We start from the raw sequence: 16,469 nt of genomic DNA, 5'->3' as shown, positions 1-16,469 counted from the left end.
AGCAATATCTCTTAGTATGGAAACCTAAGACCAGAAGCCTAGTTGGAAAGCAGCCCCATTTGGGGGAACTTAAATCTAGAATGTTTGTTCAAGGCCTAGGACCTACAGTGGAGCTGGACCACCATTCATATCTGTAGTCTTCTTGGCTTTTCCTATCTTTCTATCCCATCAGATTCCCCCCTTTCCTTTGGTCACTAGAAGTGACCAATGCACTAGACCATGTTGGTAATTGGGGATTTCTGAAGGAGATTCTTCTCTCAATTAATGGGCCCTGGTGCCAAACAAACTATTGGCCATAAATCCAAGTTTCATTTGTCAACTGGCCTGGTTGCTTCAGGCCTTTGTCCTTGGCTTATAGATGGTTGTGCCTACACAGTGTCTGCATAGAGTCATTACTGTGTTCTTAGACATGAACACGTACTGTGTTCCTAGTGTTCCTACATGGACAGCATCCAGGTTGGATGAGGTCCACTTCAATGACATCATTTTCGATTAATTACCTTTTGGGGGAGGGGGTTCAAGACAGGGTGTCTCTGTAGCTTTTGGAGCCAGTCCTAGGACTCTTTCTGTAGACCAGACTGGCCTTGAACTCACAGAGATCCGCCTGCCTCTGCCTTCTAAGTGCTGGAATTAAAGGCATGTGCCACCACCGCCTGGCCAATTAATGACCTTTTAAAAGAATATACCTAACAAATGAAATTACACCAGGCCCTGGATGTTTAGATTTCAACGTAGGAATCTTGTGGGGCATTCGTTCAAAGGAGTCCCAAAGCAACCTCTCTCCTATGTCTTGCCTTCGAAATATTCCTAGGAGATGGTGAGATCACAGTGCACTATATGTGAAATCCAATACCGAGAGTCTTCCTATGTTTAGCTGGAGTGTGTCAAACCCTACATTAAATTTAAAGGTAGCAGAACCAGAAAACCAAGTTCTAAAGGAAACCAAATTAGGATGAAGGTCTGGATTCGCTCTGGACTCAGCTTCTTACTGGGTAACCTTGACTACCTTAGTCCCAAAGCATCAGCTTCCTCATCTCTACAATGGAAGTCCGAAGGGTGCTGGTCTATTTCTGCAAGGATAGGATGAGAAAAGTGCTTGGTGTCTGGTGCATTTTCAAATATGTTATTTGTTTCTGGAATCTGAATATGAGGAGATTGGACTCCTTCCTATTTGTAGGAAGAAGCTGCCTTAGAAGCCTGGGAGAGATCTGTTTAAATGTGGGTTTCAGGAACTTAATTCTGGCTTGGAAGCACTGCAGAAGGAGAGGTGGCAGTGGAGAGACATTGGGAGCACAGAGATCAGCTATTAGAGAGATCTGTCTGGTTGGAGTTAAGAGGTGGGTGGGTTGGAAGAAGGAAGGGCAGAGATGGAGAAAAAGGATAAGAGGGAACAGGAAAAGAACATGTAGAAGACAGTACTGGAATATAAGAAAGATGGATGTGGGGCATGAGAGAGACAGCGGGGAGAAAGGAAAGAAACATACCGTGGTGACTCACTGGGCCTGCTGAAGGAAGGACGATTTAAAGGAGTGACCAATTAAGAGCAATACTTAGAGGGACATGAGGGAGGCAAATAATGGTTTGGTTTTGGTCCACTTATAGCTGAGTTACTTGGAGACCCAGGACCAAGACTTCCAGAGAGAGAGAGAGAGAGAGAGAGAGAGAGAGAGAGAGAGAGAGAGAGAGAGAGAGAGAGAAACAGAGACAGAGACAGAGACACAGAGAGACAGAGACAGAGATTGGTGAAGGCATCTGCTGGAGGAACTGTGGGGAATTCTGTTGTCCAAAGGTGGAAAGGGTAGAGGAGCAACTGGGGGGTGCCTTTCAAGGACGCTCAGAGAGGAAGGGGGACCGCACAGAGAAGTAGAAGGAAGGGACCCAGAGTGGGAAGGTAGCAGGAAGGATGGGTGTGGGCAGGACACACACACACACACACACACACACACACACACACACACACACATCTGCACTGGTTTGAGTGCTTCAGAAGCCGCTGGTAACTTTGAGAAAAGCTGTGTGAGATGGGGACATGCCAGGTATAGATGCCAGCATGCAGAGGGCAGGGATAGAAAGGAAATCTCAGAGATTATGCATTTTGATAGAGGAAAAGATTGCAGAGAATATCCTGAGGAGGAGGGAAGAGTCTTGTTTCTTTTTCAGGTTATTGGCAGGCTGCTGAGCAGTGGGTGAGGTGGAAAAGCAGTCAGTGGAGCCGGCAGAGAGTTCAGAAAAGAAGTGTTTGTTGCTAGGATGAGGACCTGGGGAGGTAGGAGGGCTTGGGAGGAGAGTGCTGGGGAAGTTGGATTTGAAGGGACCACTTCTTTTTTTCTTCTTTTTTGTTGAGAAAGGAGACAAGTAGGGAAGTGCAGAGAAATTGTATAGCTGAAGGGAAGGAAAGAAGTTGAGGGTGCTGGGAAGGGCTTCCCAGCAAAACAGGGCCCCTGACAGCATTCGCTGGGTGAGCAAGGCGGAAAGGGTTCAGAAGATCTGAAGAAGAGGGCAGAGATTGGGGGACTGTGACAGGTTGCTGACTAACTGCGGTAAGAGAGAACCAAAGTGACGCCCGCTTTCACTGGCATAGTTTGGCTGACGGTTTCTGATACTGGCCCATTGCTGTGGAGCAGGGGGATGTTGACATTTAGATTTATCCAAGGAGGAGGACCAGGGGGTGAGAGAACCATGGAGCTCTGTTTAGGTAAGAAGTGAAGATAATGGGGCATGGAAACGTGATATCCTATGGGAGTGAAGGCATTGGGGTATTATGACCGTCTGCAGGCTGCAGAGGGGGATTATACGGAAATGGGAAATGGAAAGATATTCGTGAGAGGCTTTTACACGATAAATGGTTCTAGGAGAGTTTAAGGTCAGGAGTTATTGCAGGAGTGAGATGAAGGTATAGTTTATAGAGTGTAGGTGACAGGAGCCATGGCATTAGAGCATGAACACGTGGACATTGAGTACAATAAGAGTTAGGATACAGAGCGGAAGTTACAGCAACTAAATATTCCCGTGGATGTGGAAGAGCGATTTTGGATCATGCATCCTTCAATTATCAGAACCCAACTGCAAAAGTCTTGCTGGTGCGCCATAGTAAGCATGGATTGGCTTACAGATAAGGGGCCTTCCAATCTAGATCGGGTTCAGTGAGGTGATTCTGTAGATCCAGCTTGTGAAGGTTGGATGGGGTTGGGTTGGTTTAGCTTGGTCACGGTTGGATTTTATGGGGGGCATAGGTCTAGTCATTCAGCTCTTGGGACGGACCCAGTCACACTGGCAGAAGTGCAACAGAGCCAAGAATGCTTCAAATGTTTTGCCATATTGTGCCTACTGGCCTGATAACATTTCTTTGACCAAAGCAAATCATGTGACCAAGCCCAAAGTCGAGTGAGGAAGTGTACAGCTTTCTGCAGGTGGGCAAGGAAGAGAGTGATATTTTTGACTAATATTACCACCAGTTATCCACAGGTGGTAGGTCAGAGCCTGGACGAGGAGTAGAAGTGGCGCCATAGGTGGCGTTGGACTCTCGGATGATCACAGGGTGTTCAAATAAAGGTAAAAGAAAGGGTGATGTCTGCATAGCTCTCATACTGAGATTTAAGGGGACCTAACAGAGTGTTTGGCAAAGAAATCATTTAATTAGAAAATATCCCCGATTTTCCATTATGTGGAGGTAAATGTGAACAACAGGAATCCTAGGAGGGTCAAAGAGAAGAGTCCAGAAAAGATATGGGGAAGCAGTTGGTTATGGAGGGTCAGAGAGCACCACGTAAGTTCTGGCATTGGAAATAAAATGAGCCAATGCATACCTTCAGACAGATAGATGATAGGCAGATACATATATGAATACATGTATGTACACAGATGCATACAACTTCTAGAAGAGCTCAAGTTGACCCAAAGTCAAGTCTTTGGCAAGCTTACTGCTTTGGAAGGTGTTGTGAAGATCAGGCCCCTCACGGTCTTGGATGGAGGCCCTGAGTACCCAGTTTTTTGCACTCATGGGGCCAGGACAGATGCTCCTTCCCAGGAGATGTTTCCAGGGAGAGGTGGTCACACAGCTCCCCCCTATACTTGGGATTTCACAATTGTTTTTACTCTGACAGGGTGTTGTTTTTTGGGGGTTTTTTTCTGCACTACGAATAAGGAAGTGAGAGGGTAGGAGTGGGAAGGAAACTATTTAAGTGGTGATACAGTAATAGAACTACATCATCCTTGGAAAGACAGACTAGGAGAAGGATAGACGGGGGTGAGGTGCCTCAAACCTTTGTCTATTCTCAGACCCTGTCAACCCCTTCCAATGTTTTTGCTCTTCCCTCCTACACCAGGCCCTATGCTCCTGGAGAGGAGATCCTGGCTTGTCTCAGTTATAGCTCTTTCCTCAGGCTAGCAGCTCACACAGAACATGCGGAAGAGTGATCAATGAGTGTGCTTGAGTGGATGAATGAATGAATGAATAAATGATGGAAAATTCATAAGCTAGTGAATCTATCTTCATTAAAAAAAAAGAGCTCCAAATTTTCTTTGGTAATGTCACTCAGCAAATATTTAGGGACCTCTTGAATTTTAAACGGGATGACTAGGCCTTCATTGCAATGAGACACAGCCCTTACCAGATGGTGGCCTAGCTGCAATTGCAGCTTTGGGAACAGTGACTAACTAAAAGCCAGCCACCCTGGATTGTCTCGAGCCTCAGTTTGTCCGCCTGCAGAAGTAGGGGCGGGTGACTCTGACCATTCAGAGCCCGTTTCTTACAGGCTTCTTTGGAACTTTCCTCATCTATTGTTCATTGTGCTCTTTAAAACAGGCAAATAGATTTCTTTCCCCTTTCTTTTCTTAAACATTTTAATTGCTTCTTTGAGACTTTTGTACAGTGCATGTTGATCATATTCACCTTGTCCCCCTTTCGACTCTTCCCAGATCCACCCCCTGATCTACTCTTTCAACTTTGTGTCTGTCTGAAAGCAATCTTTCAAGACTAATCCTTCTTGGATGTGTGGTCTTCCACCGAGCATGGTTACTTGCCAGGGCTACACTCGTAGACAAAACTGCTTCTCTCTCTCTCTCTCTCTCTCTCTCTCTCTCTCTCTCTCTCTCTCTCTCTCTCTCTCTCAGAAGCTAATAGGTATTAACAGCTTTATGGCTAGGAGTAGAAATGTATACCTAGCGCTGCTCTTCACTGCTGGGGTGTGATATGGCTTAGGCTTGTTCAGGTTTTGTATATGTGGTTACAGCCTCTGTGAGTTCATTTGTGCTGCTACCTTGCTGTGTGCAGGAGACAGTGTTCCCTTAGAGTCATTCGCTGCCTATGGCTCTTACACTCTTGTGGCCTTGATCCCTGAACATTGGGTGAGCACCTTTTTAGGAGCATCCATTTAGGGCTGAACATCTTTTTTATTTAGAGCATCTTGTAGCTCTGGTTTTCTAAAGACCAAGTTTTTGGAAATTAAGCCTTAGACCAGTGGTTCTCAACTTTCCTAATACTGTGACCCTTGAAAACAATTCCTTATGTTGTGGTGACCCAACCAAAAATATGCTGCTACTTCATAACTATAATTTTGCTGTTGCTATGAATCATAATGTAAATATCTGATATGCAGGATACTGATATGCGACCCTTGTGAAAGGGTCGTTCAACCCCAAAGGGGTTGATCCACAAAACGAGAACCACTGGCTTAGATTGATTCTGGTAGCTCAATCCTTATAGAAATTTTTGAAGGTTCCCCCCCCTCCCACCTTCCTGGATGCACTTGTGTTGAATGTAATCACATCTCAGAGTTTTTTTTCCCTGTGTTTAAGATGCTGTGGTTACTTTTTAGAGCATGCAGTGACTTCAGATGTCTGGTTCCACTTTTGTTCCGATGATGTTGGAATCTGATGAGGTTTTAGGATTAGCTTAAACCTGCTAAACATTTGCTTTACTTAGTATCTTCAGAGAACCTTGCACTCTGGGAAGGATCTGAGGCATCCAGGAATCTATCTGCTGGGGGAAATTTGGGTGTGAGAAGACTGAGTTGTATAGGAATGTGTTCATCCTAGAAGTTAGGATGGCTGGAGCAGGATAGGGTCATTAGTTCTCGAAACCAGGCAGATTTAGGGCAGAGCAGAGGTTGTAAGGGGGCTGTTGGCTGCTTTCTATCTCTTGGATTATCTCCCTAGCTTCAACACAGCCTCTGTTTGGGGATCAGCCTGGGTGCTGAGGTGTGTGGGAAAGAACCATGGAAGGTTAAGGAAGAGAAATGGAAGTCAGGTGCAGGCTTCTTTCCTATCTGCTCCATAAGAGCTACAGTCCCATCCTTGTTCTCTCTGTGTCGTCATGTGTGCCTTTCCAAACAGGATCCCATCCCTTCAACCATCTAGAACCTACTGTGTCCATCATTTCATTAATTCAAAATCCTCTCAATGGTTCCCCAAGACTCTTTAGTTTTTGTAACCCAGAGCCTTGAGAATTCTGTTCCCAACAGACCTTTTCAGTTTCACGTGTTCCTCCATTCTTCCCTCTCCCCTTATGTTGCATCCCAGCCAGGTAGAATAGCTTCCTGAACACCCCAGGATCACTGATGTCTTCCTATCTCTATTCATGGCCTTCCCTCAACTAGGATATCTTCCCTGAGGCCTAGTGAAGTCAAAGTACCCACTCTTTAAGTATTCATCCACTCTCATATCAATTGTTGCTCATGTAACTATTTCCATTACCTTGCTGAGCTCTGTCTGGAGTGTTTTGGACTCTGGGGCCTTATAGGCTGGTGGGCAAATTTATTAGAGGTTTGTTGAATCAATGCGTAAATGAAAATTTTGTTGAATAAGATGGAGATTGTGACCTGTTAACTCTTTTATATTTTCTTAGGTTCTCACTTTTTTAGTGCTCATGTGCGTCCATGTGTGTGGGTGTGTATGTGTGTGGGTGTGTATGTAGATACAAATTCGTATCAGTGTGAAGTGTATGAAGATTTTTATCTACTCTGGGATAATGTATATCTAGTCAGATTTGGCAGAAAGATGGAGTTACAGGTTTTTTTTTTAACAGATGAAGTTGTGTTATCTTTCAGGCATAGCACATTTTTAAAGCTGAGCTATAAATATATACTAATAAGTAAGGTGGGAAAATTAATGCAAAATTACAGGTTGTATTAGTCTTGATTGTATAATAATGTATCATAAACAAAGGACCATAAACATTCCTGCATTATTCTTAGAGCTCCCAAGCTGAGGCCATGCAGGTAGAATCGTTAATTTTTTGAGCCCTGATTTAAAAAAAGATACTAATTTTCTATTTTAAAAATTAGAAATCTCTTTTCCTGTTAACTAAAATGAAGACATTGTAGAGAAAGATGGAGTTGAAGTTCTATGTTTTCTGAAGGCAGTGGAAATTGCACTTGAGTTATTTTAGTGCTGAATTAGCGGCACTAGCTTAGGGGCTTTGCTGTCACATACTCACTCATTACCAGAAGAATCAGGCATAGGTGGGTCCTCTGTGTACCGTCCAAGTGCATTTAATTGCTGAAGGATCAACCAATGGGTTGCATTTCATATGCTTCTTGCAATTTTTAATTCATGGAATGAACATCTGTGGCAGGGGCTATACTGTTGGCTTGAGAAGGGTCCTGAGGCTCCATAGCCACCTGATCGATTAGTGGGGTGTTCTGTAGGCAAATGAAAAGGCCATTCACATATTATAAGTTGTATCAAAAATATCCTTGAGACAATTCTTATCAGTTCAATGTAAAAATAGAAACATGAGACTTATTTATTGTTCAAGTGCTTGAATTTAAGATTTAATTTTATTATTGCCTCACCAAATGGTGTTCTGTCTCTGAGTATTTTTTTTTCCACTGGTAAAACGAGTTGAGAAAAAATTAACACTTTATAAAGGATAGGCGAGAGAATGTTTTGTATTTGCTGACCTAAGCTGCACACATTAGCATGTACTATTTTTAAGGGGGCCTATGAGGTCATTGCTGTATGTATTTCCTACTTCTTAACTGTTTTCTCCTTGCCTGCTACCTATCAAGGTTTCAATGAATATTGCTTGCTGTAGACTTTCCTTTCTCAGCCCATGAGAGCTGTGCTGGTTGTTGATCATGGCACACAATCAAGCCTAGGGACCTCCCTTGTGGGTGTGTGTGGTGGTGGCCTTCAGAAGAGATAGCTGTACCAAAGTGAAGTTGAACCCCATTGAACGGGTCATGGTCTTGGAAATTCAATTCCTCTTAACCTACTGTAAGTGTTCATAGTGAACCTGGAGCTAAGGACTTCACCTTCCTTTCTCCGGCTACCCCACGATTGAAGATCTAGAATCTAACAGAGCTCAACCCTTGGCCAAGGTAACTAGGGTGACTGAATTGTATCCCATGTCTCTCGCCATTTAGGAGGCAAGCTTGGGCATGTTCTCATGGCGATGGAGCAAGGATGAACATGCAGACTAAGAGAGTCCCTTTCAAGCCTTTGCTTACATCATTTTTGCTACTATCCCACTCAGGGACAGCAAGTCCCAAGAGTTAAGGGCCGGGACTTATAAAAGGGTAGTTAGCAAAAGGTATATGGCAAAGGATAAGCAATTGTTCAATGATTATTGGAATAATCTCTGAAATCATAGTGTGAATGGGATGAAGGAGTGATGGTGGTGGTGACGGTTATGATGATGTTGATGATGACGACAATGATAATAGTGGTAATGGTGACAGTAATAGCAGCCAGGCATTGCTCACCCAGCCCTCTTTAGCTGCTGACAATGGACTTCTAAATTGGTTTGCTATGGGTTTAGCTAATCTGAGGACTTTCTGATTTAGACACCTCTCCTCTGATTTCCTCACTCACTATTATTTGGTGACTTTCTGAGCAGAGCTGGGGCTATGGTCCAGTTACCTGCATCACCTCTTCTTAGCTCCTAGGCAGGCGGTAGGATGTGGAGATGTGGCAGGATAGAGCTTTACTATGAAGTGATAGGAAGGGAAGGCTGGAGTGTGCTAACCAGTGCTGCAAAGGCATTTTCAATAGAGGAGACAGGAGTGGGGACTGGGAGGACACAAGGAGCAGGGATGAGAAAGTCTGGGGAGGACATCCCAAACAGCAGGGACAGTAAATTCAAAGGCTCTGAATCTGGGTTGTGTTTAGCGAGTCTTAACAATACTTAGAGACTGGTATGTTTGGGGGACACGGAACGAGGGTTAGAAAAATAGTAGGTATGAGTAGAACGACCAAACCGAGCACGGAGGCTGTGTGGAGGATTCTGGATTTCAGTCTGTGCAGGCTGAAAAAAGTCATTGGAGGAAATCTGAGTTAAAAAAATGCTTTCTGTGTAAACAAACCAACAGTTACCCTGATAGCTGTATAAGCAAGATTCTGAATGGGACAAAAAATTACCCAGGAGCCTCGTTAGAATCCTGGTGCCTCATTTAGGAATAATAAAAACACTGACATAGTTGAATTGATTAGGGTGCAGCAAGGTCTTGGGTTGTAGGGCCAAACTTAAAATATCCTATCAAATTATTAGGGGTACTGGGGAGTCTGAAGACAGTAAACTAGAGATGTCAGACTAGGCGAGAGTCTGGCATGGACCCTGGAGCATATTTAGTTCATTCATTCATTCATTCATTCATTCATAGTAAAGTTTTCACTTTACATTTTTTAGTGCTTAAAGACTCAGCTCCTTATGAGGTCTTTGGTAGATACCTTAGGGCAGCATCTTGGCTCTAAACCAATGGGAGAAGGCTTAGTCCTAGCAGGTATAATTAAGACCATTCTTCATTGTTTTCTTGTGGATGGCACCCCTCATATCACAGTATTTTACATAGAGTGAGAAACATGTGGGCAAAAATAATGATACTTTCTTCAGCAAGTCCCCAATGGCTGTGACCTCTACTGCATTTGAATGATGAACTTCACAATGGCCTTGTTCTTAAGTTTACAAGTGTGCAGTGGCTAGGGTGCTTGTGGCTGTACCCTTTTTAGCACCACTGTCTTGGAAGCGAGGCCCTGAGATCTGTCCTGTATTAGCTTTGATTATAATTTGGGAGCATCTTTTGCTCATCTCTGAAACAAGGATCATCCTAGTTCCTAATGTAGACTCGTCTGGTTGCCTCATACTATTTGTTGGTGACTTCCTTAGCCAAGGCAGGTCTATAGTCTGATCATTAATTGGCCAAGGCCAAGTGACTTCAAATATTAATATCCTTGACATAGGGTGAGACATATATTGCTTTTGTGCTTGTAAAATGTATTTGCTAGAAGACTGTGTCAGCCTTTCCAGGGATTTCCAAAATCATGAGAGGATCAAATTACTATTACCCTTGTCCTGAATACTTGTCCGTAACACTCCCCTCTTAGCAGCTGCCTGGAGACGCCTGGACTCCAAGTTCAAGCTTTACCCCTGTTGTAACTTTCTGGAAACAGCACTTGTGGGTGTGTCCCCGCCTTACTCCCTGCCTTTCCTCTGCCTCCTTCTCCCCATGCACTGACTTGCAGGTATTATGTTCTGCATCCTACCTGTCTGAGGCGTAGATGCAGGGGTGCTGTGCCAGGCCCCACATCCCCACCCAGGGTGAATCAGGGATCTGTCCTGCCTTGTCTGGGTGTTCATAGCCTGAGTCTGTCCAGAACCTCTGCCAGTCCGTTCTCTTCTCTCCCTGCCAGCTGCAGCACCTCTTGCTTTGTTAATAGAGAAATTGTCAAATAATGGGAATAATTAACACAGTGGGAGCTTTACTGTGTCCTGGAAAGAGAACAGAGAGAGCCCTCCAAGCAGCCCCAGACGTAATTGCTAGGCAGGCTTATTTTCTCTTGTCTGTGTCTTTCTCCCCTTCTCTTGCATTCGTTTGATTTTTTTTCTCTCTTTGTGTAGAGAGAGTTGGCCAGGAGAAAAGACCCGTAAATTGCACTCTTGCTGGGCTGGTGCCGTGAAAGCTGGGTACGATAGTCTTCTCGGACTGAGTAATTTCCCTCTCTCCCCACCCTCTTGCAGGGGGAAGGAGCAGCTAAGCAGCGAGCTTATCTGTCCCTCTTATTTCCCTCCCATTTTCCCCTTTCTCTTTTAGCCCTCCCGGTTCCCCTTCCCCATCCCCTCGTGTAAAGAACTCACAGGCTCTCGACTGAATCTTTTTTAATGGTCCCGAGAGGCGAGGATCTTGAAGGGTGATTATCTTCATTATAAATTATTAACTCTCTTAGCAGCCAGATGGCTTTCCAACTCATGGCTGGGAACGCCAGGCTGGGGAGGGCCACTGGCAAGCAGAGGAGGGGACAAGAGAAGAGAGTTGGCTGCTTGGAAGACGACCCCAGCTTTTGGGGCTTCTGGCTGCCTTGGGGGGTGCTGGGGAGTCCATCAGCACCTTATAAGGCTCAAGTTCTGTGATCTGCAAGGAAAAATTAGCTGCGGTGTCTTCCGGCAGCTCAGGGCTCTGGTTGGAGACGGGATGTTGTGGCCTGTGGGACAAGCTTAATGCCATGACTTGCTTCTTTCTAAACCTTAGAAGCTTGCCAAGACCTGGTAGGAAGGTATGATTATTGTTTTGCTTTGTGTGGTCTCTGATGTCCACAGCATCCTAGACAGTTGACCTGCCCATCCCCTGTTTCACGGGAGGCACACCTTCAATGGCTGTGATGTTTCTCCTATAGTGACTTGCTAGAGTTTGAGAAAGATTGATTATGACATTCAGTCCAGTGCTCTCTCACCAACCAGAACTTTTTGTCTTTCTTCCTCCCTTTTTTCCCTTCCTTCCCTTCCTCCTTTCCTTTCCTTTCCTTTCCTTTCCTTTCCTTTCCTTTCCTTTCCTTCCCTTCCCTTCCCTTCCCTTCCCTTCCCTTCCTTTCCTCCTTTCCTTTCCTTTCCTTTCCTTTCCTTTCCTTTCCTTTCCTTTCCTTTCCTTTCCTTTCCTTTCCTTTCCTTCCCTTCCCTTCCCTTCCCTTCCCTTCCCTTCCCTTCCCTTCCTTCCCTTCCCTTCCCTTCCCTTCCCTTCCCTTTCTTTGCTTTCCCCTCCCCTCCCCTCTTCCCTCCCTCTCTCTCTTTCTTTCTTTCTTTCTTTCTTTCATTTGTTTGTTTTTGAGACAAAATGTTGTGTAGCCTTAGTTAGCCCAGGACTTGCTATGTGTCACTAGCATAGCTTCAAATTCATGGCGATTCTCCTGCCTCAGACTTCCAAATGCTGGGATTGCCAGTGTGCCTTACTACACCTGGTTTAGACTTCTTACCCATTGGCTCTGTTATCCTTCAAATTTCTATGAAAGAAAGTCTTTCTTCATCTTGGAAGCCTCTTCTGGCCACATCAGCCCAGGGCTGTCTCTGTCTGGACTCCATTAGAGTCCATGCACACACCCACCTAGCACTGAATGTATCCCCCAAAAGGTGTCCAGCCCTTTCCAGGTCAGGGAAAGTTGGTTCATCTGGAGATCCCTGTAAGATCAAGACATAAACACTCTTTTCAGACTGCCACTGACTAGACTGACCTCCACCCAATGGTCAATGGGGAACTATGGTCATTTTTCCACTTTAAGGGATGCTTCAGTCTCCTTCTTGAACCTGCCTGAGCAGCTGATGATTGCCTCTGTAAGCCCCCAATCCTGCCATCTCCAAAGGCTCCCAAGGACTCCACAATGACTCTCTACATGTGTGTGCATTCAGAAGTCAGAGGTATTAGCACCGTGAGTGATGGTCTTTGGGCACATTCATTTTTATTTTTTATTTGTTATTTTTTGAGACAGTGTCTTGCTGGCCTGGAAATCACCTAGTAGTCTAAGCTGGCTAGTTGAGGAACCCTAAAGATCCTCCTGCTCAGTGTTGGGATTACAGGCATGCAGCGCACACTCAATTTTTATGTGGGTTCTGGGAATCAAACTCGGGCCATCATATTTGTGTAGTGAGTACTTTATCAATTGGACTCTCCCTTTGCCTTCAAGAACAACTCTTTACATGGCCTGCGGCATTGGGGTATGTTTAAAAGGAGCCCAGTGTCTTGAATGCTATCCCTGGGCCGGCCAGGTGGAACCACATTAGCCATTCTGAAATAGTGCTGAGGACAAACATTAACCACAATAGAAGCATCAAACAGCGGCTGGATTTCTATTTGTGCTGAGCGCTGTAGACTTGAGCTAAGTGTGCGCTCTGTTATTATAGGCAGGATTCATATAGGCATTGAGACACTGAGAGGCCATGCATCTTGCACAAGGTCACACAGGCATCAAGCATCATATCTGGGATTTGTCTGGCTGTGGAGCCCATCTTGGCAACCGCTACTCCATATGGCTCTGTGTTCTATACTGTACCCTGGAGACTGCCCCATGCTATGCCCAGTTCATGTCACAGCCTGCCTCGTCCCTTTAGCTCTCTGTCTTAAATTGTTTAGGTTTATGGCTTTCTTCTTTATTAGCATGAAACTGCTTTGCAGGGCTTGAACTGCTTTTTAAAAAATTCATCCTTGCATCTGGAACATGAGTGTTTCGAGGTTTTGAAAAGATAAAAAAGAGAATTTTTTTTTCCATTCACTACCCCTTTGCTTACCAGTGAGCAAAATTAATAAAACCAGTAAGAGGCACCAGGCTGCCAGAGACAACCATCTTCCCTTTAACCTATCATTCATGTAGTCTTAGATCACATTTAGCTTTCTTGGTTGTCACAAAATACTGAACAGATGTATATATCATACACACACTCACACACACACACATGCATATACACATACACGTGAATGAGAAATTGGGTCAATTTCACTCCGAAATTCGTGTTTGCTACGTAGCTAGCAATCATATGTTCTGTCCTTGTTATATTGGAGTATCCAGTTGTATATTCTTTCATTATCTCCATTTGAATTTGCTTGATTAGATGTCAGCTGTAGTGTGAGCCTACCGCGATCCCTTGGGATCCCTGCAGCTTTGTCCGTGTACTCCCAGTGCCCCGTACATTCCCAGTGCCTGCTCAGCAGAGGGCTCCTTCCTCTTCCTCCAAACACTTGCAAAAATGAGTACTGCACGTGACCCGCTCTCCTACCTCAGTCTGCCTCTCAGGCAGGTTCCACTTTCTTTGCTTTCCACTCCTCAGCCAGTGCCACATCTTAGTTAGTAAACCCCACTTCCCTCATACTGAGAGAAACTTGTCCAGAAGATTGGCTTCTGGTTCCCATATTGCTCTGGTGCATCTCTTCTGTGGTAGATTAGGGTTCCTATCAGAACAGAAGTTAGCCTAATATTAATTATTTTTATTTATGTGTATGCATCTGTGTGAGTGTGGGTATGTGGGTGATTGAGGAGGCCAGGAGAGGCTGTCAGAGTCCCTGGCGCTGGAGTTACAAGCATTGTGAAGCATCTGAATTGGGTACTGGGAACTGAACTTGGTTTTAACGGAAGAGCAGGAAGGGCTCCAACCACTCAGTCATCTCTCCATTCACGACTTCTTATTTTTTATGGGACTTACTTTTAAAATAAAATAATACTGATACTGATACTAATAATAATGTTAAAGTTCAGGGCTAAAGGAAAAGTTTCTTTTCTCTTTCTATGTCTGTCACCTTTTCCAGTGTTAACAGTTGCCTTTACTGTAAGCCCATTTGACAAATTAGAATTGAGAGGCTCAGCAACTCTTGTCCCTTCCCTGATATGAAGAGGAAGCAGAGACACTTCTAAAAAGGGGTAACTTGGTGTGTGTGTGTGTGTGTGTGTGTGTGTGTGTGTCTGTATAGAAGTAGTTTAGAAGTAGTTCAGCAGGTAGATGTAGTAGTAGAAGGTGGAGAGGCTTTCTCCAGCATGATGAACTAGGGACTGAGAGAGACAGCGAGATGGGAAGTTGCAGAGCCCGGTGGATAAATATTGGTTCATGCTTTCCTGGATCAGAGATTGACTTTATCCTGGGATGTGTTAGGAGTCCCTGCCTCCAAACAGAAAGCAGCAATAACTTTTTTAAAAACCCTCTCCCCCCACCCCACATAAACATTACACACATGAACATCACACACACACATAGGTGGGCGTGCACGCACACAAATAGACCCCACAAAAACCATAAACAAAACTAACCCCCAAAATAAAAGAAACAAAAACAAGCCTCGTCTCGGGCTGACATAGAAAAGTGGATAGATTAGCATATAGTATGTTTGAGGTAGTATAGTGCATGTTTTTTTTTATTGACATATGCAGGTAGAAAGGCACATGCCTCAGAAGGCAGTGCTCTGTCTGAGTTTGCACACACTAAGTACACTGCAGCATCTTTCAGATCCTGAAATGAATTCTGACACCTTTTCTCCTCTTTTCTCATCAGTAACCACTGATCTGATGTTCGATAGCATAGCATAAACATTTTTGCTTCTTTTCTAGTTTGTATAAACAAAATATGGGCCTTGTACTTTTTTCAACATTATGCATATAAGATGCATCCATTCATTCATCCGCCTAGAAATGAAGACTAGTCGCCTTCAAGTTTGGACAGCGTTTTGCCTGTATAAATTAAAATTTATATGTACTCTCTGCTACAGATGGAAGTGTGGCGGTCTTCTTCTGTGGAGAATAAGGCCACGAGCTTTCTCAGATGTCTTTGAACATATGAAGCATTTCTGTCGGTATCTACTTAGTCAGGACGTGAAGTTAGGAGGATTGAAAAATGTTCAGCTTTATTACACAAATCACCACAGTTTCTCAAAGCTGTGCGTATACAGCTTTACAATTGGTAGAGTTCAAAATTCAGTTATTGGGTAAATACCATCAACCCCTTCCCTCTTTTGGACACACAAAGACTTAAAGGCGTTGCCCAGTGTTAGGTGCCTCTCATCATGCGAATCTGGGTTAAGGTACAGCTCTGCCTGACTCAGAAGTTCATGTTCTTCATTATTCTCTATACTGCTTTCAGGTCTTAGACCGAATTTGTGCCTTGACCCTCATTGCCTGCAGCAGGGCCTTACTTATGTATTGAAGTATGTATAGGGTCAGGGGCGGGGGTGGTTGTGATTTCGTTGAAGGACTTCATTTCTGAGAGTATGGAGTAAGAATAAACCTCCATCTACCTTCAAAGTGAGAGAAGCAGTCTGCTGAGTCCTATGCCTTTGTCCAAGATCATGGGCAATGGGGATCCAGGGCCTTAGTTTAGGGAGAGGGCAGGATGTGAGTCTCAATTAATAGAAAGTTCCTTCAGATACTGATGGGTCAGTGTGAATGGAAGATTTTGCCAACTTGCCAAAGACAGAACTTTTGATGGCCCAGTATTAACAGAATAGTATTTGCCAGGTCTCTTGGTCTTGCCTCATCTCAAAGCTAGTTTGGTTTATGTAAAGAAAGCGCTAGGACCCACTCCTCTTTAGGCCTCATTAGATCTATATTTTCAAACAATGACATTAGAAATCTGCTTTTATGCCTCCTTTAGCTCTTACTTTTCTTTGCTGTTTTCATTCATAGACAAAGTTATCTTTAATAGTAAGAGTGGCATTTGTCACTATATATTGACTTTGAGAGTTTAATTAAATGGTAGAAAAACTAAGAGGGTCATGTCCCCAATAATT

This window comes from Arvicola amphibius, chromosome 7 (genome assembly GCF_903992535.2).
Source record: "Arvicola amphibius chromosome 7, mArvAmp1.2, whole genome shotgun sequence".
NCBI classification, from domain to species: domain Eukaryota; kingdom Metazoa; phylum Chordata; class Mammalia; order Rodentia; family Cricetidae; genus Arvicola; species Arvicola amphibius.
The sequence above is the reverse complement of the archived record's forward strand: the minus strand, read 5'-3'. Positions refer to the sequence as shown.